Source organism: Bubalus kerabau, chromosome 18, assembly GCF_029407905.1.
Source record: "Bubalus kerabau isolate K-KA32 ecotype Philippines breed swamp buffalo chromosome 18, PCC_UOA_SB_1v2, whole genome shotgun sequence".
Classification (NCBI taxonomy): domain Eukaryota; kingdom Metazoa; phylum Chordata; class Mammalia; order Artiodactyla; family Bovidae; genus Bubalus; species Bubalus kerabau.
In genome coordinates this window covers 18,822,391-18,842,417 of record NC_073641.1, presented here as the reverse complement: position 1 = coordinate 18,842,417, position 20,027 = coordinate 18,822,391, and the positions used below count along the sequence as shown (strand labels likewise).

Genomic DNA, 20,027 nt, shown 5'->3' with positions numbered 1-20,027 from the left:
CGGCCGCTCGGGAAGCCTAACCTCGGAAGCCTACAGATCCCAGAAGACACCGCGCTGCCGATTCTGGCAATTTGGATTGGCTAGTTTAGAATCAGGGGCGGGGCCTTGCTCCTACACACACCAAGCTGGTTAAATAGGTTTGGGTGTGAGACCTCAAGGAAGTGGAGGAAGCTTAAGTTACGTAATGCCGTTAAGCTTGCGGATGCTTTATCAGGCTAGGTTGTTGAATCTCTCAAATCCGAAGAAAATTTATGTCATGTATTTCTCTCGTATATCCCAACCAATCGTGGGTGAGGATCCCAGGAGCTTGGGAAGAGGAGCTTGCTCCTCTAGCGGGAGTGAATTCTCCGCTGTTTGTGTTACGGGAAGTAATTCTGAAAATGTAATTAAGTGTTTAGTTTGACTGGACCTACTGGTGGTTTCGCTTCTTTCTGTGGCAGGTGATTAATTTCCTAAACCTTTCCGTATTGAGCTCTTGCTGTGTTAATTAAAGTGTATTAAACACTGCTGGGTGATGGAGATTCGAAGGTAAATAGGAAACTGACCTCAAAGTTTATTCTATTGAGAGAGTTAGACAAAAAGTCTGAAACTGTAAGTGTGGTCATTGTTACGTATTGGCCCTGACTGAAAGTTACATGAAACAATGTCCATGTCTGTTTTAGCTGTCAGTGTAATGTTTCCGTGTGAACCTTATTTACCTGAAGAAGCAATCTGTTTTTACCAAAGCTGACTTCTTTTCCCTGCATAATTTATTGTGTGCATTCCCTAGCCTTGCTCTTTCTTTGCTGTAATTCTAATTTAGGAAAAAATGTGTATACCCTGTTAGCAATTTCAACTGTGTCTTTAATTCCATTGATCATTAATTTATTCCACAACTCTGGAACGTCTACAGTGTGCCAGGCACTGTGTCAAATGTTAGGAATTTAAAAAGTTAACATGAATGACAATTCCTGCTTTTAAAGAACTTTCAAGAGAGGAAGACATGCAAATAATTACAATAATAGCACCATTTACTGATATATCTTTTCACTATTTCAAAGTTCTCTAAAATAGGGGCTTATCATTGTGTTCATAATACAGATGAGGAAACTGAAGAACAAAAATGTTAAATATCTTGCTCAAGATCACACAGTAAATGACAACTGCATCTTGAAACTCGTTCTGTATTCTGAAGACAGTGTGCTCTAAAAGAGGAATGATCTTAGCACTATGGCTAATACTTGAGGTGCCTGGGGAGCATTTTCAAAATAGAATATTTGAGATGAATCATTAAAGGCCAACCAAAAGTTAGCCAGGGAAAGTTTGAGAATTCAAAGGGAAAGCGCTAAAAAAGACAGTAGGTAAGAGTATTTGAGGAAGAAAAAGAAACTTGGTATAACTGAGAAGTAAACAGGTCATGTAAATAGGAATGTATGGTGAAGGGCCTTGAATGTTACGCCAAGGAGTGATGGTAATCATTGAGAATTCAAAATAACCATTTTGCCCTCTGCTCCTCTGCAGTTGTGAGAACTACTGGAGATCATACAATAGAATGTATCAGAAACATAAATGGGCTCCCCATATATGCTGAATTCTGAGGCCAGCCTAGCCAGCTCTTCATGAATTCACTCGAATCTTCCTCTCCCATTCTCCATGCTGCTGCTGCTGCTAAGTCGCTTCTGTCGTGTCGGACTCTGCGACCCCATAGACAGCAGCCCAGCAGGTTTCCCCATCCCTGGGATTCTCCAGGCAAGAACACTGGAGTGGGTTGCCATTTCCTTCTCCAATGCATGAAAGTACAAAGTGAAAGTGAAGTCGCTCAGTCATGTCCAACTCCTAGGGACCCCATAGATTGCAGCCTACCAGGCTCCTCCTTCCATGGGATTTTCCAGGCAAGAGTACTGGAGTGGGGTGCCATCACCTTCTCCACCTATTCTCCATAGGGATCTTCAAATCTTAATTCTTCTCAGGCCTCCTGCCTTACCACCTCCTTAGCTCCTTCTCAGCAGGAGACCTTGCTTTTTACTTGACAGAAGGAGCACAAGATCACCTGCAGCACACTCTCATCTTCCTGGGTCACTGTTCTACCCATGGGGTGGGGAGGGACAGTACAGTGGTGAGCAAAATAAAATGGAGCTTACATTCTAGTGAGGAATGTCAGTGATGATAAGTGTGATGAAAAGAGTAGAGGAGACAGGGATTGACAGGATGGGAGGGAGACACTATTTTATGTAGCATGATGGACAGTAAGAATGGAAACCAAATGACACGTTTCTTTAGGAATGAAGTAGCAAGACCCTCCTGAAGGAGGTCACATAGTAAGTCTCATAAAGCTGAATGACTGAGGTGAGTGTGCACATTTAGGTGACCTACAGCCCAAATTGGTGTTTGCTTAGGTATGAACCTTGACTCACCTGTATCTGGAACACTGGGGCATACGTTATGAGCTGACCTCTGTTGTCCCCAAATTCATGCCCTAACTTCTAGTACCTCAGAATCTGACTGTATTTGGATGTAGGACCTTGAAAGAGGTGACTAAGTTAATAACTGACTGACCAGAGTCGTATTGTGTCTTTGTAACACAAACGTTTTTGACTGGCATGTTTCAATATTCACTTACATAACAAACTGCTGGCCACAGAGGTTAGTTTCTGCAAAACTTCCCCCAGTCAATAATGTGTTCAAATGAAACCTTTAGAGTGTGACCTAATCCAGTCTGAATGGTATCCTTATGAAAGGAGGAAATTTGGATACGCATAGACACACCAGGGGTGTGTGCGCACAGAGGAAGAACCATATGAGGACACAGCCAGAAGGCAGGCATCTGCAAGTTAAGAAGATGGCCTCAGGAGGAACCAACCCTGCTGACACCTCAATCTTGGGCTTCTAGCCTCCAGAACTGACAGAAAATGAATTTCTGTTATTTAAGCCACCCAGTCTGTGGTATTTTATTATGGCAACCCTAGCATACTAATTGGAGAAGGAAATGGCAACCCACTCCAGTATCCTTGCCTGGAGAATCCCAGGGACAGATGAGCCTGGTGGGCTGCCATCTATGGGGTCGCACAGAGCTGGACATGACTGAAGCGACTTAGCAGCATACTAATACCACATGTAATGAAAATTCACATTCCCAAGCTCATGCCTAAACATCATGGATCAGAATAGGATTTGGCCTTGGCAAATGCATCTTTAAAAGACCCCCTAGGAGATTCTGATGCACAGTGATGGAAGGCATTCACTGCTTTCTGCACTCAGATAACATAACTGGTTGAGGAATTTCTATAGAAGTGAAAAAGGATGGGAAGGGCTACCCTCATCAGTACAGGGAAAGTGTTCTCCAATTTTTTTCTATTAGTACCAAGGTAGCATTCAAAGTGGAGAAGGCAATGGCAACCCACTCCAGTACTTTTGCCTGGAAAATCCCATGGACGGAGGAGGCTGGTAGGCTGCGGTCCATGGGGTCGCTAAGAGTCAGACACGACTGAGCGACTTCACTTTCACTTTGCACTTTCATGCATTGGAGAAGGAAATGGCAACCCACTCCAGTGTTCTTGCCTGGAGAATCCCAGGGATGGGGAAACCTGCTGGGCTGCCGTCTATGGGGTCGCACAGAGTCGGGCACGACTGAAGTGACTTAGCAGCAGCAGCAGCAGCATTCAAAGTGAGACAATATTGGAAGCAGTGTGGATCCATGAGTACTAGGGAGTGGATGATGCTGAGACATGAGCCACATTAAAGAAATCAGCATGAAGTTATCTTTGCAGCTATGATTGGCTTTGGAATTATAAAAAATAATTTTATGCTTCTCTGCCTCATATTTATATCCTTTGTTAATTAAAAATAATTATTTCAGTTTGGGAGTGCACAATTGAATCATTGCCTTTCTTATAGTGTTTTTTAGGTTAACAAAATGTATCTTAACTTGGAAAAGAATTACAATAGTGTTTTCTTTTGTAGAAGATGGTTATTAAATTCACAGCATGCTTGAAAGGATAACATTTTTAAGGTGCCAGGAAATATAATGATAAAAATAAAACATTGTGAGCATTTTCTTATATAAATTATATTTCCTTACAGACTTTTAATGTAGTTAAAAGTCATAAAGACATTAAGAATGTTTGAGTTTCATACTTTTAACAGGTTTATTAAGTGAAATACTGTATTTCTTTGAAAAAAAGGAATGTAATTCACCTGCCCAAGATAAAACACAGTTAAATTTAACTCTACTTACTATCAAGCTGTTAAATTTTATTAAAACAAAAAAAATATTGTGACATCCAAATCTAAACGCTAAAATGAAGTGCTGCCTTACAAAGTAGGATTTAACTTATGCTGCTGCTGCTGCTGCTAAGTCGCTTCAGTCGTGTCTGACTCTGTGCGACCCCATAGACGGCAGCCCACCAGGCTCCCCCATCCCTGGGATTCTCCAGGCAAGAACACCGGAGTGGGTTGAAGTAGACTTAATTTCTACTGTGCTGTCTAAATTGTAACAGAAAAATAAGATGAAATTTGGCTGAAAGAAGTAATGTACCTTGAATACTATGACAAAGAGAAAAGAAAGTGAAGTCGCTCATGTTGTGTCTGTCTCTTTGCAATCCTGTGGACAGTAACCTAGCAGACTCCTCTGTCCATGGAATTTTCCAGGCAAGAGTACTGGAGTGGGTTGCCATTTTCTTCTCCAGGGGATCTTCCTGTGAATACTATGAGATTCTTAGTATTCTTCTATTACAAATGTTATCATTTTTTCATCTTACTAAAATGCTGTTTAAATTAATATAACTAATGAAGAAAGATGACTTTGGTCTCTGTTTAATACTAGCATGATGAGTCTAAGCATTGTTAGTAAATATCTAATAATTGTTAGTGAAAACCTAATATGTAATCATTGATACCTTCCAAAAGCATCTATGGGATAAATGTTTTCCTATCCTTACTATAAAAATATATATATTCTGTTGCAAAATAAAGCACTTTGAAGCTTTCCAAATACAACAGAAAAATTATTTCACTGAGAATTCTATTCCTGGATTGTAACAGAGCCTATTTTATATTTTTATATTTGTATTTATATATTATGTTTTCATATTGCATTTTATGGGTTTCAAAGTACTTTTCACTCAATTAGATTTTCAGTGAAACCTTGAAAAGTTGTTAGGGCAAGCATACTTATCCTATTTACATACAAAAAAGCTGAGTCTCACAGGGATTAAAGGTGCTTGTGCAAGGTCTTTCATGTAGTTGGCAGCAAAGGTAAGGGTGGAAGGCTGTACCCTTGCCACAGCAGCCTGCCTTTTGTTGCTTCCCTTGTTCTCTGTGATGAATGTTGCCATTACAGTCAATCTGCTGATTAAACATTCGTGGGTACTGAGGACCCAGTGTACTAAGTCATCTTCTCTAAGGGACTTAGTCATTTGCAGATTTTGGTATCCAGGAAGGTTCTCAGAACAACTGTGGTGGAATGGCAGGAAATCAAAGGATACTAAGTCAATATAGATACAAGCTAAATTAATTTATCTCTTTAATAACAGACTATGGGCATCAGAGGGCAGACACACTGAAACCATACTCACTGAAAACTAGTCAATCTAATCACACTAGGACCACAGCCTTGTCTAACTCGAAGAAACTAACCCATGCCGTGTGGGGCCACCCAAGATGGGCGGGTCATGGTGGAGAGGTCTGACAGAATGTGGTCCACTGGAGAAGGGAATGGCAAACCACTTCAGTATTCTTGCCTTGAGAACCCCATGAACAGTATGAAAAGGCAAAATGATAGGATACTGAAAGAGGAATTCCCCAGGTCAGTAGGTGCCCAATATGCTACTGGAGATGAGTGGAGAAATAACTCCAGAAAGAATGAAGGAGTTACAATACCCAGTTGTGGATGTGACTGGTGTTAGAAGCAAGGTACTTTGGCCACTTGATGCGAAGAGTTGACTCATTGGAAAAGACTCTGATGCTGGGAGGGATTGGGGGCAGGAGGAGAAGGGGACAAGAGAGGATGAGATGGCTGGATGGCATCACCAACTCGATGGACGTGAGTTTGAGTGAACTCCGGGAGTTGGTGATGGACAGGGACGCCTGGTGTGCTGCAATTCATGGGGTTGCAAAGAGTCGGACACGACTGAGCGACTGAACTGAACTGAACTGAATAAGATTCAGGCTTCGCTAGTGGCTTCAGTGGTAAAGAATCCACCTGCCAATGCAAGAGATGTAGGTTCAATCCCTGGGTCAGGAAGATCCCCTGATCCAGGAGAAGGAAATGGCAACCAACTCCAGAATTCTTGCCTGGAGAATCTCAACTACAGAGGAGCCTGGCGGGTTATGGGCCATAGGATTTAGCCACTAAACAACAATAATGGCACCCCACTCCAGTACTCTTGCCTGGAAAATCCCATGGGCGGAGGAGCCTGGTAGGCTGCAGTCCATGGGGTCGCAAAGAGTCGGACACGACCGACGACCGAGTGACTTTAGTTTCACTTTTCACTTTCATGTATTGGAGAAGGAAATGGCAACCCACTCCAGTGTTCTTGCCTGGAGAATCCCAGGGACCGTGGAGCCTGGTGGGCTGCAGTCTATGGGGTCGCACAGAGTCCGACAGGACTGAAGTGATTTAGCAGCCCCAGCAGCAACAATAAAATGAGATTTAAGTGAATTCTAAAGTATGGAGTTACAAAGTTAAATCTTTGTTACTATGAATTGAAGAATAGTGTACAAAGTAACAATTAATGACAGAGATGAAGTAAGTAAAACTAATTTGTTTTCCCCTTCTGTTTCCTGGGCCCCAAAGATAGGACAACTACATTGTAAAAATAACAAAACCAAAAACTGAACTTGAAAAAATCCTGAAAAATACAGAAGGTGAAAAAGGAAGAAAAAGTTACTCTAATCTCACTATTCTGGGATAACTTCTGTGAACATTTTTATATAGACTTTTCTCCTATTATTTTACCAATACATATTTTTACATAGTTGAGGTCACATAATTTACAGTTTTTTTCCCATCAAAGATAGTTAACATAAAAAGTACACTTCCCAGTTATTATACAATCTTGATAATCAATATTGAAAGCTGCTGTGGATGATTTCATTTTGTGAATGTGTAAGAGTTCACTAAATCTTTCCTATACTATTATTGTTAAAATAGATCCATACACATTTTACTGCATTTATGAAAAATATTTTCTAAACTTTGAATTATTTCCCTAGTAGAGATATCTAAGAATGGAGTTATTTAGTCAAAATATATGAACATTTTAGTCTTTGAAGATATACTAATAGATTATTTTCTAAAACAATTTTCTTTCTTATCAGTAGAATATGAAAAAATGTCATATCACCCTAAAAAATACATAGGTCCATGGTATTCTTATATTTTTTTCCAAAGGAGAAATATTTTGTTAGTTTTCTTTGATTATTAAAGTAATACTCAAACATTGCAAAAAAGTTTAGATTATACAAAAAGGTTTTAGAAAGTGAAATCTACATCTAAGCTACTGTCCTTATCTAATTAAACATGATAAACTATTTTTTAAAATTTTGGCTGCATTGCATGACATACAGGGATCTTAGTTCCTCCCCGCCCGCCAACCATGGATTGAATCTGTACCCTCTGCATTGGAAGCACAGAATATTAAGCACTGGACCACCAGGGAAGTCATTAATGTTAACTGGCATAAATCCATGTTACCATTTTTGATAGGTAGAGAGTATTCCATTGTATGAACATACCATAATTTATGTAATCAGTCCTTAGTGAAAGACATATTGTTTCAAGTTTTTTAAAAATTATAAACAAAACTGAATCTGCTGCAAAATTATATCACCAAGGGCAGACCAATTAGTTTCTCAAAGTCTTATTCTCCTAACCTGGTAAACTTCAAGTGAGTTAATGTATAAGCAGCTAAAATAAACTATATTATAGAGCTGCCCAAGACCTGATTTTACCCCAGTTGCAATATTAAATGGTGTGTAGCAAATTGGAAATCCTATGACTTGGGAGTACATATTAGTGTTCTATTGCTACTATAAAAAATGATCACAAATAGTGTTGTGCTAAGTTGTTTCAGTCGTGTCCAACTCTTTGTGACCCTATGGACCATAGCCCACCAGGCTCCTCTGTCCATGAGATTATCTAGGCAAGAATACTGGAGTGATGCGCTTTATCCTCCTGCAGGGGATCTTCCCAACCCATGGGTTGAACCTGTGACTCTTACATCTCCTGCATTTGCAGGCAGGTTCTTTACCACTGGTGCCACAAAAACAGATTTATTGTCTGAGAGTTCTGAAGGTCAGCTGTCTAAAGTCATCTGCAGGACTGAGTTTCTTACAGAAGCTGTAGGGGAGAATCCATTTCCATGTCTTTCCCAACTTCTATATGCTGCCTGCATTCCTTGACTTATGGCACACGTCGCTGTGACCTCTGCTCCCGGAGTCACATTTCTCTCTTTCTGATACTCCCGTCTCCCTCTTATGAAGACCCCTGTGAATACATTGGGTCCAGTAGATAACATTCCCATCTCAAGATTTTTAATTTAACCATATTAGCAAAGTCCCTTTTCCATGAAAAGTATTATCAGTTCAGTTGCTCAGTCGTGTCCAACTCTTTGCGACCCCATGGACTGCAGCATGCCAGGCCTCCCTGTCCGTCACCAACTCCCAGAGTGTACTCAAACTCATGCCCATTGAGTTGGTGATGCCATCCAACCATCTCATCTTCTGTCATCCCCTTCTCCTCCCACCTTCAATCTTTCCCAGCATCAGGGTCTTTACTAATGAGTCGGCTCTTTGCATCAAGTGGCCAAAGTATTGGAGCTTCAGCTTCAGCATCAGTCCTTCCAATGAAAAGTAATATATTCACAGATTTCAGGGACTGGGGTTTGGCTCTTTTATTCTATCTACACTGTGCCCCTTCACCTAAGAATTTGGAATTACTTAATTCATATGAACCTGCCAAGTTGCTTCAGTGGACCAGGGTAAAATTGGGTCTTAGGCAACTCTATAATATAGTTTTTTTTTTTTAGCTGCTTATAAATTAACTCATTTGAAGTTTACCAGGTTAGGAAAACAAGTCTTTGCAATCCCAAGGATTGTAACCCACCAGGCTACTCTATCCATCAGATTTTCAGGCAAGAATATTGGAGTGGTTTGCCATGCCCTCCTCTAGGGGATCTTCCCGATGCAGGGATCAAATCCATGTCTCGTAAGTCTCGCTCATTGACAGGTGGGTTCTTCATAACTGGCACCACCTGGAAGTCCTGCATCATCTTCTAATCTGTAAAATAAAGCAAAGAATATTTTCCAGCTAGGGTGCTGATGAGGATAATTAAATCATATGTGATGTCTTCAGTTTAATGTCAAACACTTAAAAGAACACTTAGAACAGTAACTGGTGCACAGGAAAGAGCTAGAACTTAGTAATCATAATACAATTACTGAGACCAATGAGTTGCATTATCATCTTTATCTGTATCTTGGAACCTACTTGAGACTGATGGGTGAGGAAAGCTCTGATGTATCTTTAACTTAGCATTGGTTTCATCAACTTTCTGTTTTCTCTTTTAGTTTTCAACTGTTTTGGGGGAAAAGCACTGAATATATATTTATATTTTAAATATACTCTGAACAGTCTGGTGATTATTTAATTTAAATTAATATTTGTATTTTTCCTCCAAAGACTCTGAGACTATGAGAATATAGCAACAAAATGCAATTATATGAAATTATTCATCCAGCTGTACACATTTTTTTCCTACTAGACTTTACATTCATAGTAGCTGAAGCTAGGACCTCCAAGTGCATATTAATTTGGTGCCCTGAAATTGTAGGGAAAATGTATCTATGTGCATTTTTCTGTTACAGCTTTCCTTCAGTATCTGAAGAACCCATTATTCCAAAGAGAAAAGAGCCTCCTAAACTGATTTTTTTCATCTTAATTAAAATTAGGTAAGAGTCGGACACTACTGAGCGACTGAACTGGAACTGGAACTGGAATCTTTTCTCTACTTTGTTGCATATCCCTTATAGCCTTGTTATGCAATGTGTGATCTATGGATGAGCACCATAAACTGGAAACTCAAACGAGGAGAAGGCAATGGCACCCCACTCCAGTACTCTTGCCTGGAAAATCCCATGGACGGAGGAGCCTGGTAGGCTGAAGTCCATGGGGTCGCTAAGAGTCAGACACAACTGAGTGGCTTCACTTTCACTTTTCACTTTTCACTTTCATGCATTGGAAAAGGAAATGGCAACCCACTCCAGTGTTCTTGTCTGGAGAATCCCAGGGACAGGGAGCCTGGTGGGCTGCCATCTATGAGGTCGCACAGAGTCGGACATGACTGAAGCAACTTAGAAGCAGCAGCAGCAGCATTAGAAATGAAGACTCTCAGGCCCCATCGCAGACCAACTGAATCAGGATCTGGTTTTTTTTTCCTAATAAGATCCCCATGTGATTCTATGCAAACTTAACAGTTAAGAACTATTACCTTCCAGTAAAATCAGAAGATACAATCATGCAAAATAAATTAAAGCATAAAATGTGCCAACAATGCCATCTAACTAATAGAAAAACCTTGTTAACATTTTGGCATATACTAATTTCCAAAAAAAGCATGCCAAGCATATTGTTTGTGACCCATTCTTTCTCTATTGCATTGTGAACATGTTAACATAATTTACAAAATTTTAAATTTAATTTTGCATTGGAGTATAGTTAATTTACAGTGCTTTGTTAGTTTCTGGTGTACAGCAAAGTATATATATAGTTATATATATACATGTTGCTGTTGTTTAGCTGCTAAGTTCGGAGAAGGCAATGGCACCCCACTCCAGTACTCTTGCCTGGAAAATCCCATGGACGGAGGAGCCTGGTAGACTGCAATCCATGGGGTCGCGAAGAGTCAGACACGGCTGAGCAATTTCACTTTCAGTTTTCACTTTCATGCATTGGAAAAGGAAATGGCAGCCCACTCCAGTACTCTTGCCTGGAGAATCCCAGGGATGGGGGAGCCTGGTTGGCTTCCGTCTATGGGATCGCACAGAGTCGGACACGACTGAAGCGACTTAGCAGCAGCAGCAGCAGCTGCTAAGTTGTGTTCGACTCTTGCAACTCCATGGACGGTAGCCCACCAGGTTCTTCTGTCCATGGGATTTCCCATGTGAGAAATGGAGTGTTTCCTGCCACATCAGTGAACAAGGATGTCACAGTCATCAGCAATTCCAGCCCTCCAGGGCACTACAGGAGAAGACCTGCACCATCTGGCAGCCATCAGGCTGCAGCCAGGCCCTACAGTGAGCACTGAGGTACTCGGTATATGAAAAAACACAGAATACTGGCCTCAGGATAGCTAAGATGCATACGAAAGCAATGGTTTCAGTAAGCCCAGACTCTTGCATCTTCCCAAACATAGAAAAATACCAAATTTTTTAACGTGGGATATCTGGTTTTAATTCACAAAAATACTTTTGATGTTCAGACTGCCTGTACTTTATTGCAAACCTCTACCACTCCCCCACCCCACCTCCTCCAAGCAGTTCTCTCAGGGCTACTTGAGATGCTTCCTCCCAGCCTTAAGTCCTAAAAATTTCGGCCAAATGAAACATGACTCTCAACTTTCAGACTGTGACTATCTTTTTAATTCAACACAGGCAAGAATACTGGAGTGGGTAGCCATTTCCTTCTCTAGGGCATCTTCCCGCCCCAGGGATTGAACCTGCATCACCTGCATTGGCAGGTGGGTGCTTTACCACTGAGCCACAGGGAAGCCTATACCTCTACATACCCATTCTTTTTCAGATTATTTTTCAACATAATTTTTAATGTTTGCATTGTATTGACAATTTGTATTATACATACATCTGTCATGATTTAATCATTCCTTTCTTGGTGGTCATTTAGGTACTTTTTAATATTTTTACTTTGAAAAACAGCTCTTAGGTGATGAACATCCTTGTAATGCAAGGCTTATGTTTGTCTGATTCAAATCGTAACACTGCTACTTACTAGCTGTGTGAACTTTCACAGGTTACTTGACCTCTCCTTGCTTCAGCTTCTTCATTTGTAAAGTCGGCACAGTAAAAAGCATCTCATACGGTTGTTTTAAGGATTTAAATATTCGCCTGATTTAAATGATTCACCTGAAGATCTTAGAACTGTATCTGGCACATTCTAAATGATTGTTATCCATCTTTAAAAAAAATTATTATTATTAATCCTTATGAACACGTGACTATTTCCTTACAACAATTTTTTTCTAAATGTAAGAACACTTAGGTCACTAAGCTAGTTAATAGCAGAGGCAAAGATAACTGGATTTATCTCATTTTAATCTCCTCCCCTCCTCCTCATCGTTCTGGACTAAAGTGCCCACCAAGCAAGTGGGCACTATATTTATTAAAAAATAAATATACGTGGGAGGGTTGACCGCTGAGAGTAGGATTATTTTAAATCTTTTCTCTTTAGACAGATCTGTAAAACAGTGCAGTTTGGCAGCTGATATCCATAATAAGAAAGGGGAAATTATTTTGATTTAAGCTTCAATCAACCCAGGAAAACAACTGATTTTCCTGGGAGCAGGGCAGAGAGAACCTATGGTTTCCATGGTTACAGATCGCGCTGCGTCCGGGGTCCCAGCTCCCTGTATTGCGCAAGCGCACAGAGCTGCCTTTGGTGCCCGGCGCCTTTGGTTTCGAAGAGAAAGCTCCTCCCTTTCCTTTCTCCGTTCTCCTATCATCTTCTCCCTTTGCCTAGTCCACGCGCTCCGGTGTCCGTGACGTAGTATTCACGCGCCCGTGTCGTTTAGAGCCGCGACGCTGAACATGGCGCGTTCCTAGAAGCCGCTTTCGGCATCAGTAGGCGGCGGCGTGTGGACTGGAAGCGTGGGGCGCAGAAGCAGCCGACGCCGCTTCGTGTTGGGGCGTGGAAGCGGGAGAGACCGACTATTCCGGACCGAACCAAACAGTGAGGCCCCGGCTTGAGAGCCTCAGAGCGCGCGCCTGTGGAAGGGAGGAGTGGGCTGGGCAGCGGAGACCTGAGAGGCGAGGGAAGAACGTGTGGCTGTTGGGAGGCCAGGCATAGCAGTAGCGAGAAGAGGGCGGCCTGCAGGCTTGGCTCTCTGTTACTTTAAGGACCCCTGGGAGCTCGAGGTTGCCCCAGTAAGCCTGGCAGCGGGAAGCATGATCGAGGAGGAATCAGGGTCCGGGGAAACAGGGACTGGGTGTCAAAATGAGGACGTAGGATGCTCATTGTGGCTGCCGTTGCGGGTTAGGGTGGTGCATTTGCCCTTGGGGGATAGGTGGTGCTAATTTGCAGAGATCGTGGTCGTCTTTAGTATAAAATCCTTGTATGTTTTTGCATATTGCATCCGCGACATTGCTGCTAATAGCAATGCTGTGAAAGCTTTAATTGACTATTAGATCCTTGCTTGCCTTTAGAGAAAAAGTGAAGGAAGTTCTATATTTTCATAGAGGACCTACTTGCTAAGGTATGGCCGCCAGTGCTTGAGCCCAGCTTCTTCTGCAGGTTTTGAGGGTATTTGTGATTCAGCAATACTATATTGAGGCCCATTGCATCTGTCATTTTTCTTTATCCTTTTGTGAACGTGGTGGTGAAAGAGGGCAGTATTATCTTTTCAGATTAACTTGACTACATAGGTAGGATTGCTGTATTGCCTCCTGGAGCCAAGATTGCAATTAACATCTCCCCTCCCCACTCCATTTGAACGAGCTCAGTTGTAGTGCGGTAGTGCCCTTGCAGTTTATCTCTTCTTCAGAAGGGAATAAGGAAGAGCAGTTTACAGCCGTAATGCTTTTTGTATTTTTTCACGGATTGGGAGTTCATTCCTTCATTTTCACGTTATTCCAGACTTCTCTATTCATTACTGAGGCTTCAGGTTAAAGGCGGTGTTACTACGACATCCTTTTCATGACATTCCCTTGCATCTTTTGTCACTAAAGAAGCTTTCTGTGAAATTAGACTGAATATCTCTCCCTATTGGTGTAGTAGGATTGTGGAATTTTCCCCCTGTAACTCCTGAAACAGGGAATAAAAGAAACAGTTTAATTAATAGCAGTGATTTGTGGCAATATATTACAGCCTTAGGGCAGCTGGACTGTCGCTGCCCTAGTTACACTTCCTAAAGCAGAAGGAAATACTCAACACAAATGAATTTAGTTGTGATAATAATGATTGGATGTTCTAAATAAATAGGTGAAGATTATTCAGGATCAAACCAGAATGCGAAAGAATCCTTGTAGATCCTTGGCAGTTAAAGTGTACTGAAAATCTTTCTAGAGATAAGTACGTGTGTTTTTCCAGAAATGTTCATAGTTTGAGAAAGAAAACATGTTTGATTAGATAGATTTTAACCTTTGTGTTGTATATATGTATGTGTGTGTGTGTTTGTATTTAATCTTGGGCTTTTCCTAGTTTAGTGTTATTGATGACAGATCCTTTCTTTTCCTGTCTGCACCAAATGGGGACTGTCACTTAATTTCAGAGTGTTTTAGGAAACAGCAAGACACATTTTGGGCAGGTGTGAATCTGGAGTGTTTTTGCTTGGTTTTCTAAATATCAGGCTGATTACAGATAAGTCGACAGTTAAAAGCTTTGTAGAACTTGAGCTGGATCAGTATTCTACCCTTGCTGCTCAAAATGTGGTGTATAGCATGACCTGAAGTTTGTTAGAAGTGCACACTCTCCAGCTTAACCCAGACCTACTGAATCAGAATCTGCATTTTAACAAGCTTGCATTATAGCCTGAGGCACACTACGTTGGTTGGTAAAAGTTGGAAGACCAAGGTCATGCACAAACCTGCATAAAAATTATAGCACTTTTTATTTTTAATCTGAGGTGATCTTATGCTGGATATCAAGTCTGATTTGTCTGGTTGAAGCAGCTAAAGGCCCAGCAGTGCTAAGTGACTTGCATAAGGTCACATATTATCTAAATTTTTAACTCAGTTTCTGATTCACTATAATGCATTTCTTTAGCTAGTTACTGCTAGAGTTCACCTTATCAAAACTGAACTAAAGCATTCATGAATGACAGCTAGGTATTCATTCAATAACAAACATTTGTTGACTAATGGAAAGGCAGCCTACTAATCCTGGATGTCTTTAGTAATTACTCTTGTCTCCCATGGTGGTTCCCAGCCCACCATCTCCTTCCTTCCTTCCTCTTTCCTGGATAATCTTGGCCTCTGCTTCACAGAGGAATTGCTGGGAACATCATTGCTTTTGCCCTCTTTCACCCACGTACTCCTTCACCTTGATCTGTTCATTTCTAATTGTGCTCTGGATTTTTTTTTCCCTCAGGGACAGTGTTTACTTGATGTATTAGTTTGCTAGGGCTGACATAACAAAAAGCAGAGACTGGGTGGCTTCAACAACAGAAATTTATTTTCTCACAGTTCTGGAGGCTGGAAATCCAAGACCAAGGTTAGTGCAGAATTGATTTCTTCCGAGGCCTCTCTCCTTGCATTACATGTGACCACGCTCTTTTTGCCTCTTTACACGGCTGAACCTTTGAGCACTAGAACCTCTAGTGTCTCTTTTTCTCTGTAAAACACCAGTCACATGGGATGAGAGGCCACGCTGATAGCCTCACTTAACTTAACCACATCTTCAAACATCTTATCTTCAATATTAGGGATACTGAGGGTTAGGGCTCCAACATATGAATTTTGGGGAATACAGTCCATAACGGTTGGTTATCCATTTTACTCTCAACTGGTTCTAACTTACTAGGATTTAAACGTACTGCACTCATCTTAAATATACTCTTTTCACTCTAGATTCCTCTTCAGTTTTATCTGTAATAATTTTTTTTAAGTTTCTTGAGCTGTCTATATTCATTTTCTCCACCTTCCTATTACTTATTTATTTATTTTTCAATGTGTTGAAGGCTGCCATCTGTTGCCGTCACTGAATTTGATGGGGTGATGGTCACTCTTGGTCTCTTTAGTCTGAAATCTAATGGAATCTTGTAAATCTTTTGACATTTTGACTGATTGTCCCCTTAAAATTCTCTTACGTTTCTGTGCCACTGGAGTCTCCTCACGTCCCTTCTGTATCTTGGTCAGTCTTTCCTTGGTATATTTTCTCTCTTCTCTGGCCACTTTAAACATTCATTTCACTCTGGGGTACTATCTTCTGCCTCTTTGCCTACTCTATTTGAAGGATTTCATCGTTATGACTTCAACTTCTGTCCTTGTTCTGATGATTCCCAAATCTCTGTTTAGCATACATCACCCTTAAGCACTGACGCATTGTGGTTGTTGTAAGACACCTTAAACTCACGTCAAAAAAACTGTGTATCTCACCCTTTCTGAAGTTGCTTCCCTTCCTCTTGTGATTCTTGTGTACAACTTGTCACTCAGTTGGAGACACCCAGAACCTTAACTCTTCCCTGTTATTACGTTGATGTGCTGACCTTCCCTCACTCTCCTATGTACTAATTAACCAAATCTTGTTTCATCTCTTTCATCTACTTTTTCTCTGTGGCTGCCACCTTGGTTCAGAGTATCAGTATTATCTGGCCTTCTCTGTAAACCTTCTAAAAAACTTCCTTGCTTCTCACAGTGCACCACCCCTCCGTACCCTTTCTTTTTCTGTAGGTTGATTGTACTGTTATTCTGCAGTCCTTTTATGCAGGCATTCAGATAAAAATCCAAACTACCAGGCTTAGGAAATAGAGACATTAATGCTTTGGGTTGTGCTTGCTTTACGCTTTCACCTTCTGTTATTTCCTGCCTCACATTCTTTTGTCATGCTGAATTGTTTACAGTTCTTCAGAAGTGGTTGGATGTTTTTTTAAAGTTGAGATGTTTGTATGTTGTGTGTCTTCTGCCTCAAACATACCCATCCCCTGTCTGATGAATACCCGTGTGTGCTCATCTGAATAACTTCTACTCAGCACAAATGCGGCCTTGCTCTCTGGGAAGCCTTCCCTAGCGTTCCTAGGGTGAGTTAGGTCTTCTGAGTGTTCTTCAATAACAGCTTAGTATAGCTTTTATAATGTCTTTTGTAATTGTCTTTTTTCCTCTCTAGAATTGAATTGAAGGACTCTCTTATTTATTTCTCAGAGTAGTTCCTGCTTTATTGCTGAGTACTGTGAATGGAATTTGAATAACCAGCAAGTTGAAAAAAATGTGAATGTTACATATTCTGGAGGTTAGACTGAGTGAGTTTGAAACGTCAAAGACGTGACTTTACACAGCTGTACACGGAGATTGGGATTTAGTCACTAGATTCATTTATTTAACAAATATTTATTCATCATTCTCTCTTGTGCCTGATACTACTTCTAGATTCTGGTGATGTACCTTTGAACAAGTTGAAGTCCCTGGTCTCTAGATCTTAGATTATAATCGAGATTCTGGACAATAAAAACATGTATATTAGAATATCAGACAGTTAAAAATATTAAAATGGAAGAGTAGAAAATAGAAGGAAGGATATTCAGATTAGAGAGTTTCTTGATTGAAGGGAAAGCTATTTTATATTTTAGATTAGGCAGTGAGGGAAGACTTATTTGATTAGTTGACAGTTTGAGCAGAAACTGGATTGAAGCTAAACAGCAAGACATGCTGATAGCTAGAGGGAAGAATTTTCCAGCCAGAGGGAACACATTCTACAGGGGGAAGATAAGATATATTTTATGTATCCATTCCATTAAAGAGGGGTAGTGTATTGTCTCTAGCTCTTACTGTAGACAGTGCCAAGACAGACACCCTTATCCTTTTTTCTTCCTTGTATGCCTGTGCAGGAGTTTCTTTAGTTACAGTATCAAGTGTGGAACTGCTGGGCATAGGATATTACCTGATCATAGGATACATACACACACACACACCCACACCCCACACACAGACACATTTCACTCCTAATGGCAAGATGGCTCTCTGAAGTATCTTTACTAATGTATACTCCTAGCAGCAGTGCTTAAAGGTTTCTGTTTACATAGGTTCTTGCAAGACTGAATATTTTCGGCTTTGTAATTTTTGCCAGTCTGATGATTATAAAGTAATATCTCAATTTAAAAAAAATTCCTCATAGCCAGTGAGGCTATCTGTCTGTTCCGATACTTAGTGACCATTTGACTTTTCTCATCTGTGAATTGTCTCTATATATCCTTTGTCCTGTTTTTTATTTCTTGTTGATTTACAGGCATTCCATATATATTCTATATAGTAATCCTTTATCTTCTTAGTCATTTACAATTTCTTCTTCTAATATTAAGCTTTTTAACTTGTGTTTTCATTGACTGTTAATTTTGGTTTTCAGTTTTGCTGTAATATTTATCAGGAAGATAAACTATAGTCTTTATTGTATTTTGGTTCTCAAGTCTAAAGATTTTTAAAAAACAGTTAATTTCACTTGGTATTTGACAGCAGTCCAATTAAAAGAAAAAATTGGGTGATCAATAGAGAGTATGGGGTTGTGATGGGAGGCTTGAATTCTAAATTCCCAGACATGTCACTAATTTGCCTGTGACCATACTGGATTCACAATTTATCTCTTTTACCTTTTGAATGCAGTTTCTTGGCCAGTAAAACAGAATGCTTAAATTAGATATTTTTACTGTTGAGAGAAGTGGCATAGATGGCTCCAAGGTGATAGGAAATTATTTTAATGATGCAAATATTATCTTAGTGATGAAATATAGAACAGTTGTTAATTCTGAAGATGCTACTGGGTATACAGCCTATACATGTTTTAATGAATCAATTTTTATAAACACAAATGACTCTTCAGGTAAACTGTCACAGCAAGATTATGAGATTCTTCTAAGACAAATCATACGATATCCTGGATCAGTAATTGGAAACTACTAGTCAAAGATACATACATTTGTAGAGGACTGATGATCCCTTAACAGCAAAAAGTTTTGACTAAAATTTGGTCAGTTATGGTCTATTAAATTTGGGCTGTGCTATTTACTCCCAAAGAACAGTATCTTGTCCAGAATCACACTTACAGTTTTTCCTTCTCATTTCTTTGGCATCAGACAAGGAGCTTTAAAACCAGTAAGCATAATTGCTGTTCTTTAGCAGTTTTTATACAAATATGTGTTTTTCCTTTCACCTAGAGAGATGTCAAAGAAGGTGGTGGTGAGACTAGTTGGGGCCTCACTGCTCAGCGTTGCCTTGGTGGGTATCACTGTTGTTGAGGAAAAATTCCTTAAGTTATGAGGGTGTGTTCAGTCATGGGGACGCCCATGTATGCCAAACAGGCAAAAGACTTCCTGACGTTTTTCAATGCCGTTTTACTGAAAACTCCCAGTACAACACAATATATGTGTTTATTGGATGGGACTTCTCTCACAGCTGCATCCTGGCACTGTGTACTGCCTTTTTACATACTATATAGGTTACACATTTATTTCTGTGTCTCTACGCACTAGAATATACTCTTCATGAGAACAGAGTTTTTTTTTTTGGCCTTTTTAGCATTGTTGTATCCTAAGTGCCTAGAATAATGTCTGGCATTTGCAGGTATTCAATAAATATTTGAATGAATGAATGTGGAAAAGTCTAATGATAAGCCAGTAAATATGAGAAACCTGATGAAGAGCACAGGATTAGAACAAAGGATGTTAGATATTCCCAGTGAAAAGCATTGTTGACGTTTATTGGCTCAATGTGCCCCATTTCGGAAGCTGACAATACTGAGTGAACTGTTTGTTCGTTTATTCCTTCATTTGTTTTTTAGCCCTTCAGCAGACTGTTTACCTTTGTAGTATCTTTTATAGACATTTCTCTCTCTACTGTGATGTAATTCCTATACTTCCAGAAACGTTGTTTCTTTCACCTCTTTTTCACCTTTTCTGAAAGCCTGCCTTCCACTCTTAGAAATTGTAATCACATTATTGCCTTAAGTTCCTCAAACATTTACTGAGCATTTACTACATCTTTGACATATTATATTAGGTGCAGGCAGGTATAGATGAATAAGACACAGTTCTTGCCTTTATGCAGCTCCTAATTTTGTACGTGGGACTCAAATTAACAAGGAAATAGATGTAGTAATAGAAGTATGTTCTGTAGGT

At 40.2% G+C, this 20,027-nt stretch overlaps 1 protein-coding gene and 1 long non-coding RNA gene across 7 annotated transcripts in view; both read left to right on the top strand.

Moving 5' to 3' along the window:
• Nucleotides 1-137: 137 nt before the first annotated feature.
• On the top strand, nucleotides 138-1,737 carry LOC129633230 (uncharacterized). Its single transcript, XR_008704963.1, has 2 exons — nucleotides 138-440; nucleotides 1,501-1,737. It is a non-coding gene; the product is annotated as an uncharacterized LOC129633230 (long non-coding RNA).
• Nucleotides 1,738-12,739: 11,002 nt separating this feature from the next.
• IPO11 (importin 11) overlaps nucleotides 12,740-20,027 on the top strand; it is a 201,395-nt gene continuing 194,107 nt past the window's right edge. For 4 of the 6 annotated variants that reach the window (XM_055555038.1, XM_055555041.1, XM_055555042.1 and 1 more), the window contains exon 1: nucleotides 12,741-12,940. The gene's annotated coding sequence lies outside the window, so the exon portion shown is untranslated. Of the gene's footprint in view, nucleotides 12,941-20,027 lie in introns of all 6 variants that reach the window. The other 2 variants (XM_055555040.1, XM_055555039.1) reach the window with 2 other exon arrangements.